Here is an 11,928-nt window from a genome sequence, read left to right as displayed (position 1 = left end):
AAATCTCGCTCAAACGATTGCTTCCCAACGTGCCTTTCAGAAACAGTCGCATAAAATTATTATTATGGCACGTGAAATACGATGAAAAATGCGGCTCCAACGTGGTGTACGCAAAGGTTTTCAATGCAGCGACATGTGGCAACAAGTGATGCATGAAAATTCCACGAACGCCTTTCTCAAACGGCATGCCCATAGGACATGCTGGGGGAATCGCACACCATTGTGGTAGGCTGAGCAATGCTTTCAAGAAGGGGATATTCGCATTTTTTTTTTCGTCTTCTTCAACCTCTAAGCCCCCCACCTCCCTTCCTTCCCCTCGTTCACCGTCATTGTCGCGAAACTCGCTTGACCAGGAGGGTAGGGTAGCCGTCCAGACGGAGGACAATCGTAGCTGCGGCAGCAGGTTTTTTTCACTCCGACCAGCAGATTCTTCAAGAAGGCGTAGTGTGGACATGTGTGGTGGAAAGTCAAAATCGTGCACGAGACGGATACGCGGCAGGATCCGGCATTGTTTTCGGCAGAGATCACCGCAGCGAGAAACCAGTGGCCCCCTGCTTCCATTTTGAACTCGCTCACCTCATATAAGGCCGCGTGTTGCATGCTGTTACGTGTCATCAGATTTTTGTTCTCTTCTTATCGCGTATTCTCTTATTGACCATCGTGTTTGTGTATATGGTGCGCTTGCATTTTTTATTCGCTCGTGTTTTAGCGATCCAACGGGCACACGTGAGTGGTTTTTATGCACGATTCCTTTCTGTTTACAATCTTACCTTTAGATTAGGAATTGCGTGCGTGTCTATCTTGTTTAGATGTAGAGTTCATGGGATCTTGTGGTACCGCTCGCAATGTTTCTCGCGTCGCGTGCAGCAGTTTATCCATCTTTTTGGCCCTTAAGATATCACTGAAAAAATTGCAATTCCGCTTAAAGGATAACGCTAATTCAATTGCCAGTCATGTGTTGCGAATGCCTACCGTTCCTTGGTGAACTTAATAAACGTGGGGGGAGGGTGCCTCCTCTGCTCGTAATTAGCTCACGCGTATACACAATCTTCTAGTCTAGTTGCCACTCTTAATCTCTCTTTTTCGGCAAGCCGACCTAACATTATCTTTCTTTTCTTTGGGTCCGTCTTTAATTCTACTTAAATGCTGCCTTCATTTACACCTCCAGAATTTTTTTCGTGATTCGGCACCGTCGTTACTGAAAAGCGCGATATCGTCCGCAAAAACGCAAGTAGCTAAGATATTCTTCGTTAATCCTTATTCCTATTTTTGCCCGTTCTAGTCTTTCAATATTTATAGTGAATGTGCCGCGCATAACGTTGAAGTGATTGTCGCATAGGCGTGCGCACAGTGGGGCAGGGGGGCGGCCGGGCCCCCGTAGTCACTTAAGAAGAGGTGGGCGCAAGGTCTGCCAAACACATTGACTTAATAGGGAGGGGGGCGCGCCGCGATGAACCTTCGCCCCCCCCCCACCCCCTCTGAAGGGGAACCTTGCTCACGCCTATGATTTTGCGGCCTGATCCCATTCTCGATTAGGATTGTCCTGCTTTTTTTGAGGAATACGGTGGCTGTGGGGTTGTTTTAGATGTTGGCTACGGTATCTATAGATGTTTAGATATTCCTTTATGGCATAATTATTCCGGAACTGCTGGCGTGTGTTCATATCTGTGAATAAATTTGTGTTATCACCTTGCAAATGTGTTGCTCCTTAATTTCTCAGACGCATGCGTAGTTGGTGCAGCAGACCTTTCATCAATTTAGTTTTGTTTGAGACAATATTGACTTTCGTTCTCGGCCTTGCATGGTTCGACAGAATTGTGGGTCTTAATCGCACACTAAGACATCAGTGGAGCAGTCGTTCTAATTAGGAAGCATTTTTCGAATATGGCACCAATGGCAGTCGATGAATGTCGTTGGGCCGCGAATAGTCTATTTTAGCGCTGCTCACTTACAGTACAGTAACCGCAGTAATACCGAACTGCCGTGGTCGGCACGCAGCCATGTCACATTATAACACATGTATCAGCCTGCCTGATCAAGTTACTTTACGCATCGAGCAACTACCGCCGGTGTCTCCATATAACCTAGCTACGTGCCGACCACGACGGTACAGTACTACCATAGTACTACCGTACTTAACGCACGGTAAGCCACCACTGCTAAAACATAATAACGGGTGTAAACGGTCACGCCGGCGGCTACCCGACGTCTGCGGGGCCGACACCGCGCCAGCATCGGCTAGCATACATAGGCCCAATGACGGCTTGCCATCATCGGCTGAATAACGGCAGGCCCGCCTCGGACCGACGCTGGCTAGCCCACGTCGGCCCGAAGCCGGCAAGCCCGCATCGGCCCAAAGGCGGCTAGCCGACGTCGGGCCGATGCGGGTGAAAGTAGCGCGAGCGTGATTTGCCGACGTGGGGCCAATATTGCTGCCGTCATTTGCCGACGTTGGGCCGAGATCGGTCCAATGGCGGCGTGCTGCCTAGTGTGTGCCTAAAAAACGGTGTGATGTGTAGATAACGGCCACAGATAAATACCAAGCGGGGATTCGCTCCAGGTTTGATTTTTTTTTTCTCAGAACGAGAAAAAAATCGAGACGACTCTTACGCTCCTTTACTTGAACTTGACTTGCTACCGCCTTCAACGCGTTTCGAACGCGCTGCCTTTAGGCGGTGCCAAGGCAGCACGAACGCGTTTCAAACGCGCTCTTTTGAGGCGGTGGCAAGTGAAATTCAAGTCAAGGAGCGTTTCTGCATACGGGGGTTATACTCCGTTTTATTCATCAAGTGCAACGCTGTGGAGGCTAGCGAGACTTCTTGCATGAGATGCGTTCGCACCAAAAATTAGTCCGGTGATTTTACCACCCGTAACATGATTTCGTCTCTAGGCTGAGCAATAAAGAACCCAAGCTCAAGTTTAAAGCGCGACGGCAGCGCCGTGCTGCGGCTCTGGAGAGAAGCTCTGGCGAAACTGGGTGCAAGCGCAGCTTGAGTGACCTAGAATAGGCGGAGTGTGCAAAGCGCCGCGCGAATACATGGGAGGAGCGAGGGCCTTTTGCGGTGAACTGCCGCGCCGCGGCGCTGCCGTGCCGAAAGCTGGACACGTCCGCGATAGAAATAAGTAAGAGACGGTTAGAGTATTGGTGGCAGAAAAGTAGCGATAAAGTACAAAAATAAATACTGGGGAAAAATAAGGTCATTCTGCCTTAAGAGGCAGAGAGATGGACCGTGAATTTATATTTGTTTGGTATAATAACATAGATTTAATCAGTGTAGATAAGATATTAAGCCAACTTGAAACAAGAAAGTTTTTTTTTCGAGCCTGGTGGCAGACATGACACCGCCCCGTTATAAAGGGGACGCTCATAGCATCCATCCAGCATCCATCCATCCATCCGTGGACTTTCTCCGCGGCGGAAGCCGCGCCAAAGCGGCGAGCGTCTGCTACGCGCCTGATAATTGGGCCGCTGTTAGCCATAACTGCGGGAGTATGGGCAACATTTATTACTGCGTCACTGCAACATAATACTGCAGCGACTCATCGCACAGATAACTCGTTTGGGCGTTGTGAAACGGGGATTCTGCATTTTTCCTTCCGGCTGATTTGTCACCGAAATGGTCTACACTTAAGTAGCTGTTTGAGGACCGCATTCTGCGCACACTTCATCGTGAGAGAAGGCGCTTCATTTACTTTCGTTAGGAATGACGAACGTAAACTTGCTGCAGGAGATAACCAGGAGGTAACCAGGAGAACGTAGCACATATGCTCGTAGTAAATGGGTAGCTTATGCGTTTGCACCCTTCATATCTTATCTTTTATTTCGTGCGTTTGATTTGTTCTACAATGCGGCCTCCCGCGCTCTGCTGCTTCAAGCCTTTTCATGCGAAGCCGGATGTGTCCGTCGGCGTGGCCGCGGTACCAAAAGTAAAAAAATTGGCCGCGTATCTGCGTGCTTCGCTGCAAATGTCGTCTAAAGACGACAGAAGAGGCGCTGCGTGAGATATGGACGCCATCTGGCAATACGTCGGGAAACATGAGTGCTGTGTTGCGGGCTGGTAGTCCCGGCGCAGCGGCAGGCGAAGACCGGCGGTGACCAACGCGACCGGTGGGGACGACGGCCAGCCCGAACACGCTGTTTGGCGCGATGCGCCGAAGGAGAAGAAACGTCTGCACTCAACGAGTACTCTCCACAAACTCGCTTATTTACACGTTGCCTGGGTAAAACAGGAATGCCAGAGCGGCGCCCCCTGTCATTCGTACAATGCAATACTGAACCGAAACCGAAACACAACATGAGCTTGTGCAGAGGGCACGGAGGAAGACAAGTTTCAGCGCAGTCGCATTTTCAGCGCAGCTTAAGAAACTAGGGTGTTTAAAATTGCGTATCTATGTATTTTCTGTTAAAGGAACACACCACCTAATACTTACCTAATGATGTTGCGCCTCAGATATGCGTAATATTTACTTTTTGATCGACAACGTTCACAAGTATGAACAGCCGTACCAGTTCACGATGGGTGGGCGTTAAGCAAGTGGTTCAACTCCAGCCGGGTGGCTGGATCGGGTGACGTGCCGACAAACAGAAAGACAGACCAAAATTTCTGCGTTTAAGTTCCCCAAGAAAGACTATCGTCTTTAACATACTTTTCTTACACAGCAATCAGAATAAACCTTCAGTGACGCGTCGTAGCCTCCGAGATTGTGTGCGCGAATCTTGGAAGCCCTAATGCGCCTTTGTGCGCCTTCGCGTTTAGATTACAAGCCATGTCCTCCATGCAATCGGTGTCCTCGTGCATCAGACACCCTATGAAAGGTGGACGAGGACCGAAAGAAGACAAGGACGGTCTTGGCGAAGGAGCTAGGCCTCACAACGTCAGCATGCACGACTGTTGGGGACGCACTTGTGTGGGCACGGCCGTAAATCTCTCGAAACACATCCTCAACACCAACGCGATAAGAAAATAATAACGTAGGACCACGGTTGTAAACTTTTCTGGCCTCATCTATCGCGCAGTATTCCGGTATCATGCGAAAAAGCATACTGAAGATTTGGAAAGAGCTACTAGCTGTCGCGGGTCACAACACACCTGGTTCGTAATTACACACACGCGCACAGGCCGTATATTTACGAGTGCAGGTATGATTGTTGACGTTTAAAAACTTCACTGGCAATCATTCAGAGCTGTTCGTGACATTGCTGCGGCCCTGAAAAAGAATAAATGAAAATGTACGCCAGCTTTCTTTTGTCGCATGCTAATTTTGTATACTTTCTGGTGATAAGAATTTCGGATGATACGAATATTTTTGGTGAACCCGCGAGATTCGTATCACCGAGGTTTTACTGTATTTCTAAACATGGAGGAAACAACGAAATAAAAAAAAATCCAGCTCCTCCCACAGCCATTACTGTCCCTATCGCAGAAAATTTGCATAAATTTGTGACGTCCACCCTTGAGTGTTTCGGATGGCTGACTTTCCCATATAGATCCAGGATTGTGTAACAGGTTTTAGGTCGGAAACTTGAACACCCTAGTAAATTTCATCAGAGATCATGACATCGCTGTTCAACCACACTTAATGTTTTAGGTAGTAAAGACGAACCTTTAACTCTTAATACGCGGAGAAAAAGTAGTTTAGGTTCGAGCGGAAAACTACCTAGCACCACTGCATTTCACATGTGAAGGCGCAGGTGCGCCGCGGATCTTTGGGCGGAGCTTACATTTTTGGTTAGGTTGCGAGCGAGTACAGTGAAATCTTGTTTATACGATCCCGCTTAATACGTTTTTCGGCACAATACGCTTTCTTTGTTTTTTTTAGGGGTGAAGCACCTTACAGCATATTCGACTGGTCGTATTCGAGTGCTCCGCAGGCGCTGAAAAAAGTATGTAAAATAGCAACTAACCATTGCTACTAACATTATCGAGTCAAAACGTGATCAGGAAGGAGAAACATGAATTCCATACCGGCTTGTTCTCGTTGAAAAGGTTTAAAGCTGTTGAAGCGTGCCCTTACAGAAGTAACTGAATGTTTACTGTACATTGATATAAGAGATTTTGTACAATGTACATTGATGTCTGGCAGCTATAGCACCGTTTAACGTGGATGCACCCACTTTGATGACTGGTGGTACATCTTCATCCCGTCGACTAACGTCCCCGCTAAATGAATAAACAAACCCTTGTGGTAGCTGTAGCAGTTAACGGTGAAAGCGTAATCAGAGAACTAGGTGTGATAGCCAGAAGAGCGTCGCATATTGGACGCAGAACTTGGTCGCCATCCCGCGGCATGTTAAAATGTGATTGAACACCATGGCCGGACTAGAGGGAAACGCAAAGCGCGTCGTGCTGCCCCGGTAGCTTGGCCGTGATATTTCTAGAGGCGAGCGCGTGAGCCGCGAACGCGGCGTTACAGCCAAGTGAGGCAGGCGCGCGTCGCAGAGCTATGAGCGAGGCTGACGCTTTTACGACGCTTGGCTAAGGTCGCCACCTCGCGGTGCGTTAAGGCAGTGACAAAATTGAGCTTTTATTGAAAACGCGCCGAATGGGAGAGACGTGTAACGCGTTGCAGGTGCTAATCGCGGAGGCCGCAGTAATGATGAATTACTTTCCTTTACCGCTCCCAGACGGCAACACCAGCCCGCCGACCGGGAGAGTGGTAGATATAAAAGGCGCGTTTATAAAGCCTCTAGAGTCTGTGACCGTGGTGCAGTGGATAGCGTGCCCAGCATCTGCTGTTACGGACCGAGCGGTCGTGGGTTCGATGCCTGTTGACGGAACTTTCTTTGGCATCTGATCGTGTACATTTTTTCGACGTCATTTCCGTGACTGAAATACGTCACTGAAGTCTTGGTGGACCCCGGCATAAAACACTTTCGTGTTAAAACAAAAGGTACAGCGCGACGCGACGGACTATTTTAAAGTACTTTAATAAAACGAGTTCTGTGTCAAGCATTTACTGTTTGTGGTCTTTTGGGTCCTGTTTTGCATAAGGCGATTTTCGGATAATACGTTTTTATTTTAGCGCCCGTGGGAATCGTATCAACGAGCTTCCTCTGTATGGCACTCTTCGAGCTATGTTAGCTCCGGCTGTGCAACAGGGCTGCGACGAGCACTAAGTGACAAACCACCGCTGCCCCTGGCGCCGATGTTTCTCGAGGGTATAAAGGATTATTCTCACGACGGGTATTGCGCTCTCTCTCTCTCTCTCTCTCTCTCTCTCTCTCTCTCTCTCTCTCTCATAGACTTACAGAGTGTTCGCATCTTGGCGCCGTGATTAAGCAGCACGCTTCACGGCGGGGAACAACCCGGCCTGAGATCATGACTCCTCGGCTCCCGTAACTCCAAGCTTTCTCCGCACGGCACCACATCGTGTGTCCCGGAGGCTGTACTTAATGTCACTTGCCCGAGCCTGCCTGCAGCAATCTCGAGGGCGCCATTTATAACCAGCGTAGCTCGTTAGCTAGACGGTAATTGTGTCGCGAGCGCCGCTTGGTTAGCGAGAACCTCCGGCGGAGGATCAGCTAGTGGAGACCGTGGTGCGAACCCTGCCGCTGTTGCCCGTGTGCTGTGCATAATAGAACGCATGCATGCAAAAGTAACGCGAGTGATAATGCAAAGTCAAGGTGAGAGTCGACAGGTGGAAACACAAAGTGCGGGTATGTTGAATGAACAGGAGAAAGTGCCTCAGACAGGCTGGCCGACATTTCGGTAGGAAGACCTATCTTTGTCAAAGGCGCCTTGCCATCCTTGTTATCCTTGGCCTGTTTGGCCAAGGATAACCTTGTCATGAATTACCTTGTCCTTGTCTTAACAGGACAGGGATGACCAGGTGCATTTGTCCTCTCACCGAAACGTCGACCAGCCTGTCTGAGGCTCTTTCTCCTGCTCATTCAGCTACCCGCAGAGTGAGTGATAAGGGAGTGTTAGTGAAGTCAATGGAGTGATTGGTGAAAGGAGTGTTGGTGCTATCGAAGTGTTAATTTATGGAGTACGGGAACACCTATCTGGATATCTATATATCTCGATATCTACCTATCTCGAGGGGAAGGAAGAACGCTCTTCCTCTGTACATTTTGGGTCACCAATGTCATCACCAACATCGGCAGCAGCAACACTTTATCTTATTTCCACTGCAAGATCTCCATATTAAGGCCTTAGCTGCCTCATAAAACGCGGTGCCCGTCGGCGTCGGCGTCAACACGAGGGGTGCCAAAAAATCTTGCGAATAATATGTATATTCAAATTTTATTCAAAGCTTTGAATGTTCGTACACCCCTTCTGCTTATGTACACACACGACGAAGGGCGAAGAAAAAAAAACAGGTCCCATATTTCGATTTCACCGCATTCATTCTTCTGTCCCCTGTCGAGAAGTTCGAACAAGTGAAGCGAAAATTGCATGCCGCAGATCAACTAAAAATGGATTCTCGTTAAATATTCAAGTTTGGGCGAGCATACTTATAGCGTCTACGCTGGATTGTTCCTGTTCTTGTTGGTTAAAGGTTCTTTTTTTTTTCTGACAACACATTCCGGTCATTCTACTTCTAAATTCTTCCCACTACCCTCAAGTCCTCTTCTGACTGAGCCAACCTGCAAAAATTGGGCTAACGTGAAGCTCCAACGAAGAAAGAGAGAAAAAAAGAAATAGTTGACTTCGGAACGGGAGTCGGTCGGCGCGTCCCAGTCAGTTCTACCCACCCAGGCGAACTTACGCAAGCCGGCCAAGAAGAAAGAAGCGAAACGAAGGAAATGTATAGGTAACACTAACAAAAATGGCACTAGGCCACGAAGCTGTTCTGGACAGAGAGCACGCGAGCAGAAGAAGTTTTTCGCAACTGTCCAGTGGACAGTATCGAATTACACGACATCCGACTGGAAAGACAAGACCCGTGGGGGGAGGTCCGGTCTGGCTCGCACGACATGGTACTTTTACCCGCAGTGAAAGTGGCTGCCTACTGCTATCTTTCTTCTTCTTGTTGTTGCGCAAGGCTATCCTTGTCTTTCACTGGCCATGTCGCGTCTTCTTTTCTTATTACCCTTGTTTACCCATCGCTAGGACTGGCCGTTCTATACTTGTTTACCTTGGCTCGTCGGCTATTCTCACCGACGTCGCGTCTCGGTCGATTGGACGCCGAGTGCATAGCGACTGTGGACCCTACATACTTGCCTCAAACTGACACTGCTATGCACTCTCTAGCGTTTCCTTCCAGTGCCGTCTGCTATGCACCGAAAATTGAGCAGACGACAATGCACTACGCGTAGTAATCGTTTTTTTTTTTCTTTTTTGAACGCCTCCGGCCAAGTTTCGGTGTCAACACGTGTTGGCGACATTGCTTTGCCGTCCTCTCAGCTTCCCCGGTGTCTACGCAAGTTATAGGAACAGTTCTGTTCTTACTTGCGACAGCGACTTGGCGTTTTTCGTGAAGTGCCTTGTCGGAATGGTGCCTCTTCGATATTTCATGCATATCTGTCTCCAAGATGTGTATTGGCACAAACTTTCACTTGTGTTGCAATGCGCGACTTTCTTGGTGGTCTAACCACGATGTTTTGCTCGCGCAAGCTCAGTGACGTTGAACACCTTTTTCAGTCGATACGTGCATGCGATGTGGAGACAGAAGAATACACTGTTAGGCGAGTTGGTAATATATGATGATCGAAAATCATGAAATTTGAAGAAATGGTCATAATGTAAAGAACGTACGCGAAAATTTGAAGCATGACACGCCAACCTCTGTCTTGCTGGTGTTGTGCCCGGGCCCGTGCGACCGTGGCAAAATCGTTGACTAGGTATAGGCTAGAATTTCCATCGCTTGTGTAGGTGGTGGCAATCTTTGGCTGTGGGCTACGGGTCAGATTGAACGAACGGCCACGAAAGCGTCCGGTCTGTCCTTATCCATGCTTGCCTTCCAGTCGCTCGCCATCAGTTGAGATGTCATCATACGCGCAGTCCATGTGCTGGCCGCGTCGACACATGATTACTGGGGGCAAGAATATGTATGCTTGCTGTAAATTCGAGTGCAAGAGTAAAGAGATCCTATAGACAAGAATTTTCATCTCCTGTAGGGGGCAGCCATCTGCGGCCGTCGGGTACGTGGAATCCGGCTTGCTTCAGGTGTAAACCTGGTTTACTTACTTTGAAAAAAAAAAAGTTCTTGCCTCTTGCTCATGTTTCACTCTTACTGCTCTTCGGCACTTGCCTCTGTCTCAGGTTGCGCAGCAAAAACGTAGCAAGATCAAAGATATTCTGCGCTTTGGCTGAGCATGCGTGATAGTGCCTTCTCTCCCCTTCTTGTACATTTAGAATGAAAAACTTTCTTATCTGGTGCGGCCTAGCTGGAGACGGCAGCATGCATGATACACTGACACCTTATCTTTTCGCGGTGACCTGGGTTTCACCATGTATACAACTGTATCACGTCTTACCGCTCGGCGCATGCTACGCCTACGTGGATCACAAGCTGCCCGAATGTTATCGCGTATTCTAAGCAGATCGCGTGCTCGTCGAGAATAGTGGAGTACAGGATGGAACGCACGCTAGCGCTTGAACTTACTGTGACTTACGCGTCAGTAACCTACGCGAAAGATCTGTTGACCCGGATTTTCGACCACCAACGACTGTCCTCGCCGCTGTCGTGCTGTGAGCGTCTGTTAATGCAGCTCGATCGCAGGGCAGAAGTTCAGCGAAATAAAAAAATTTGAATCTTTACCGTTGTGTATGTTGCATTCTTTGTCGTCACAGCCTCGTGACATCTCTTGGTGACATTAGGAGTCCTGAATCACTTTTCTAAGTAATCATCGATGGACCTCATTATAGGAGTTTAACGTCTCACGAGTGGACTGCCATGCATAAAAATTTTCGAATCCCTCGAGAACGAGCGGAGTTGCAGGAATTGGTCGTGCGCTTTATGCACTTTCTCCTTGATGTCTGCACAAATAAAAGTTTTCTCTCTCTCTCTTCCTGTCTTGTCTCGTCCCGACGAGAGAGCTGGAAGCTACACAGGGAGAGAAGGCACGGGAGAAACGTGTTACGTCAGCGCGCACCATGACCTTGAGTGCGCGTGATGAAACGCGATCGCTCTCTCCCGCTGTGATTCATGTGCGCAAGTGTGGCTCACTGTGTTATGTTAGCAGACCATGGAGAGCGACGCCGGCAAGTGGCGGCACCCCGTAGCAAGAGGCCTATGTGATTTAAACGCCGCTACTGATTTATGTCGGCTATTGGCCAATAGGATGCTATTTGTTGTTTGACGTCAAACAGAAGGCGCCGGCAGCTCCGAATATAGAGTGAACACATGTTTCTGATACTTGACGAAAGCCAGCAAAAGAACGGGACACGAGGAACTGGCCCAGATCTCAACTCTTCTACATGTTTCTGTATGAAAAGAAGGCGCCTGAGAAAATGGCAACTTCGCGCTCAGCTTGTAATGTCTTGTCGCGCACGACTGCAATATTAGGGTGGGCTGATCATTACAGAGTCTGCTTTCCGCAGTATGTGTTTTTTCACCAAGTCCGAGGAGTGGTTCTTGACCCCTTTAACATTCAAATTTACACTCACACTCGTTCCTGTTATTGTTTTTGTTTTATGGGGGAGGGGGAGCGCTAGCGTCCCGGTATTAAAGCTTCCTGGATTTTCATTCGTGTTTTCTGCATACGCCTAGCCTACAACTGTCCAGTAGAATGTTCCTTGAAATAAAAAGACATGTCCTTGACTGCTTCACGACTGGTTCTCCTGTTATCTAGTTTGTCGCGCATAGCGTAGTTCATTATCATGCCTAAACTATTCAAACGTTTGGCGTACGGCACTAAGAAACACACGGACAGAGATACATAGTAGACACGACGGGCGCTATATTCAGAAGGGAGCTACTATGTGTGTCCGTGTGTTTCTTAGCGCTGCACACCAAAAGTTTGGCCATGAACCAGCTCGC

This window comes from Rhipicephalus sanguineus, chromosome 11, assembly GCF_013339695.2.
Source record: "Rhipicephalus sanguineus isolate Rsan-2018 chromosome 11, BIME_Rsan_1.4, whole genome shotgun sequence".
Taxonomy (NCBI): Eukaryota; Metazoa; Arthropoda; class Arachnida; order Ixodida; family Ixodidae; genus Rhipicephalus; species Rhipicephalus sanguineus.
The sequence above is the reverse complement of the archived record's forward strand: the minus strand, read 5'-3'. Positions refer to the sequence as shown.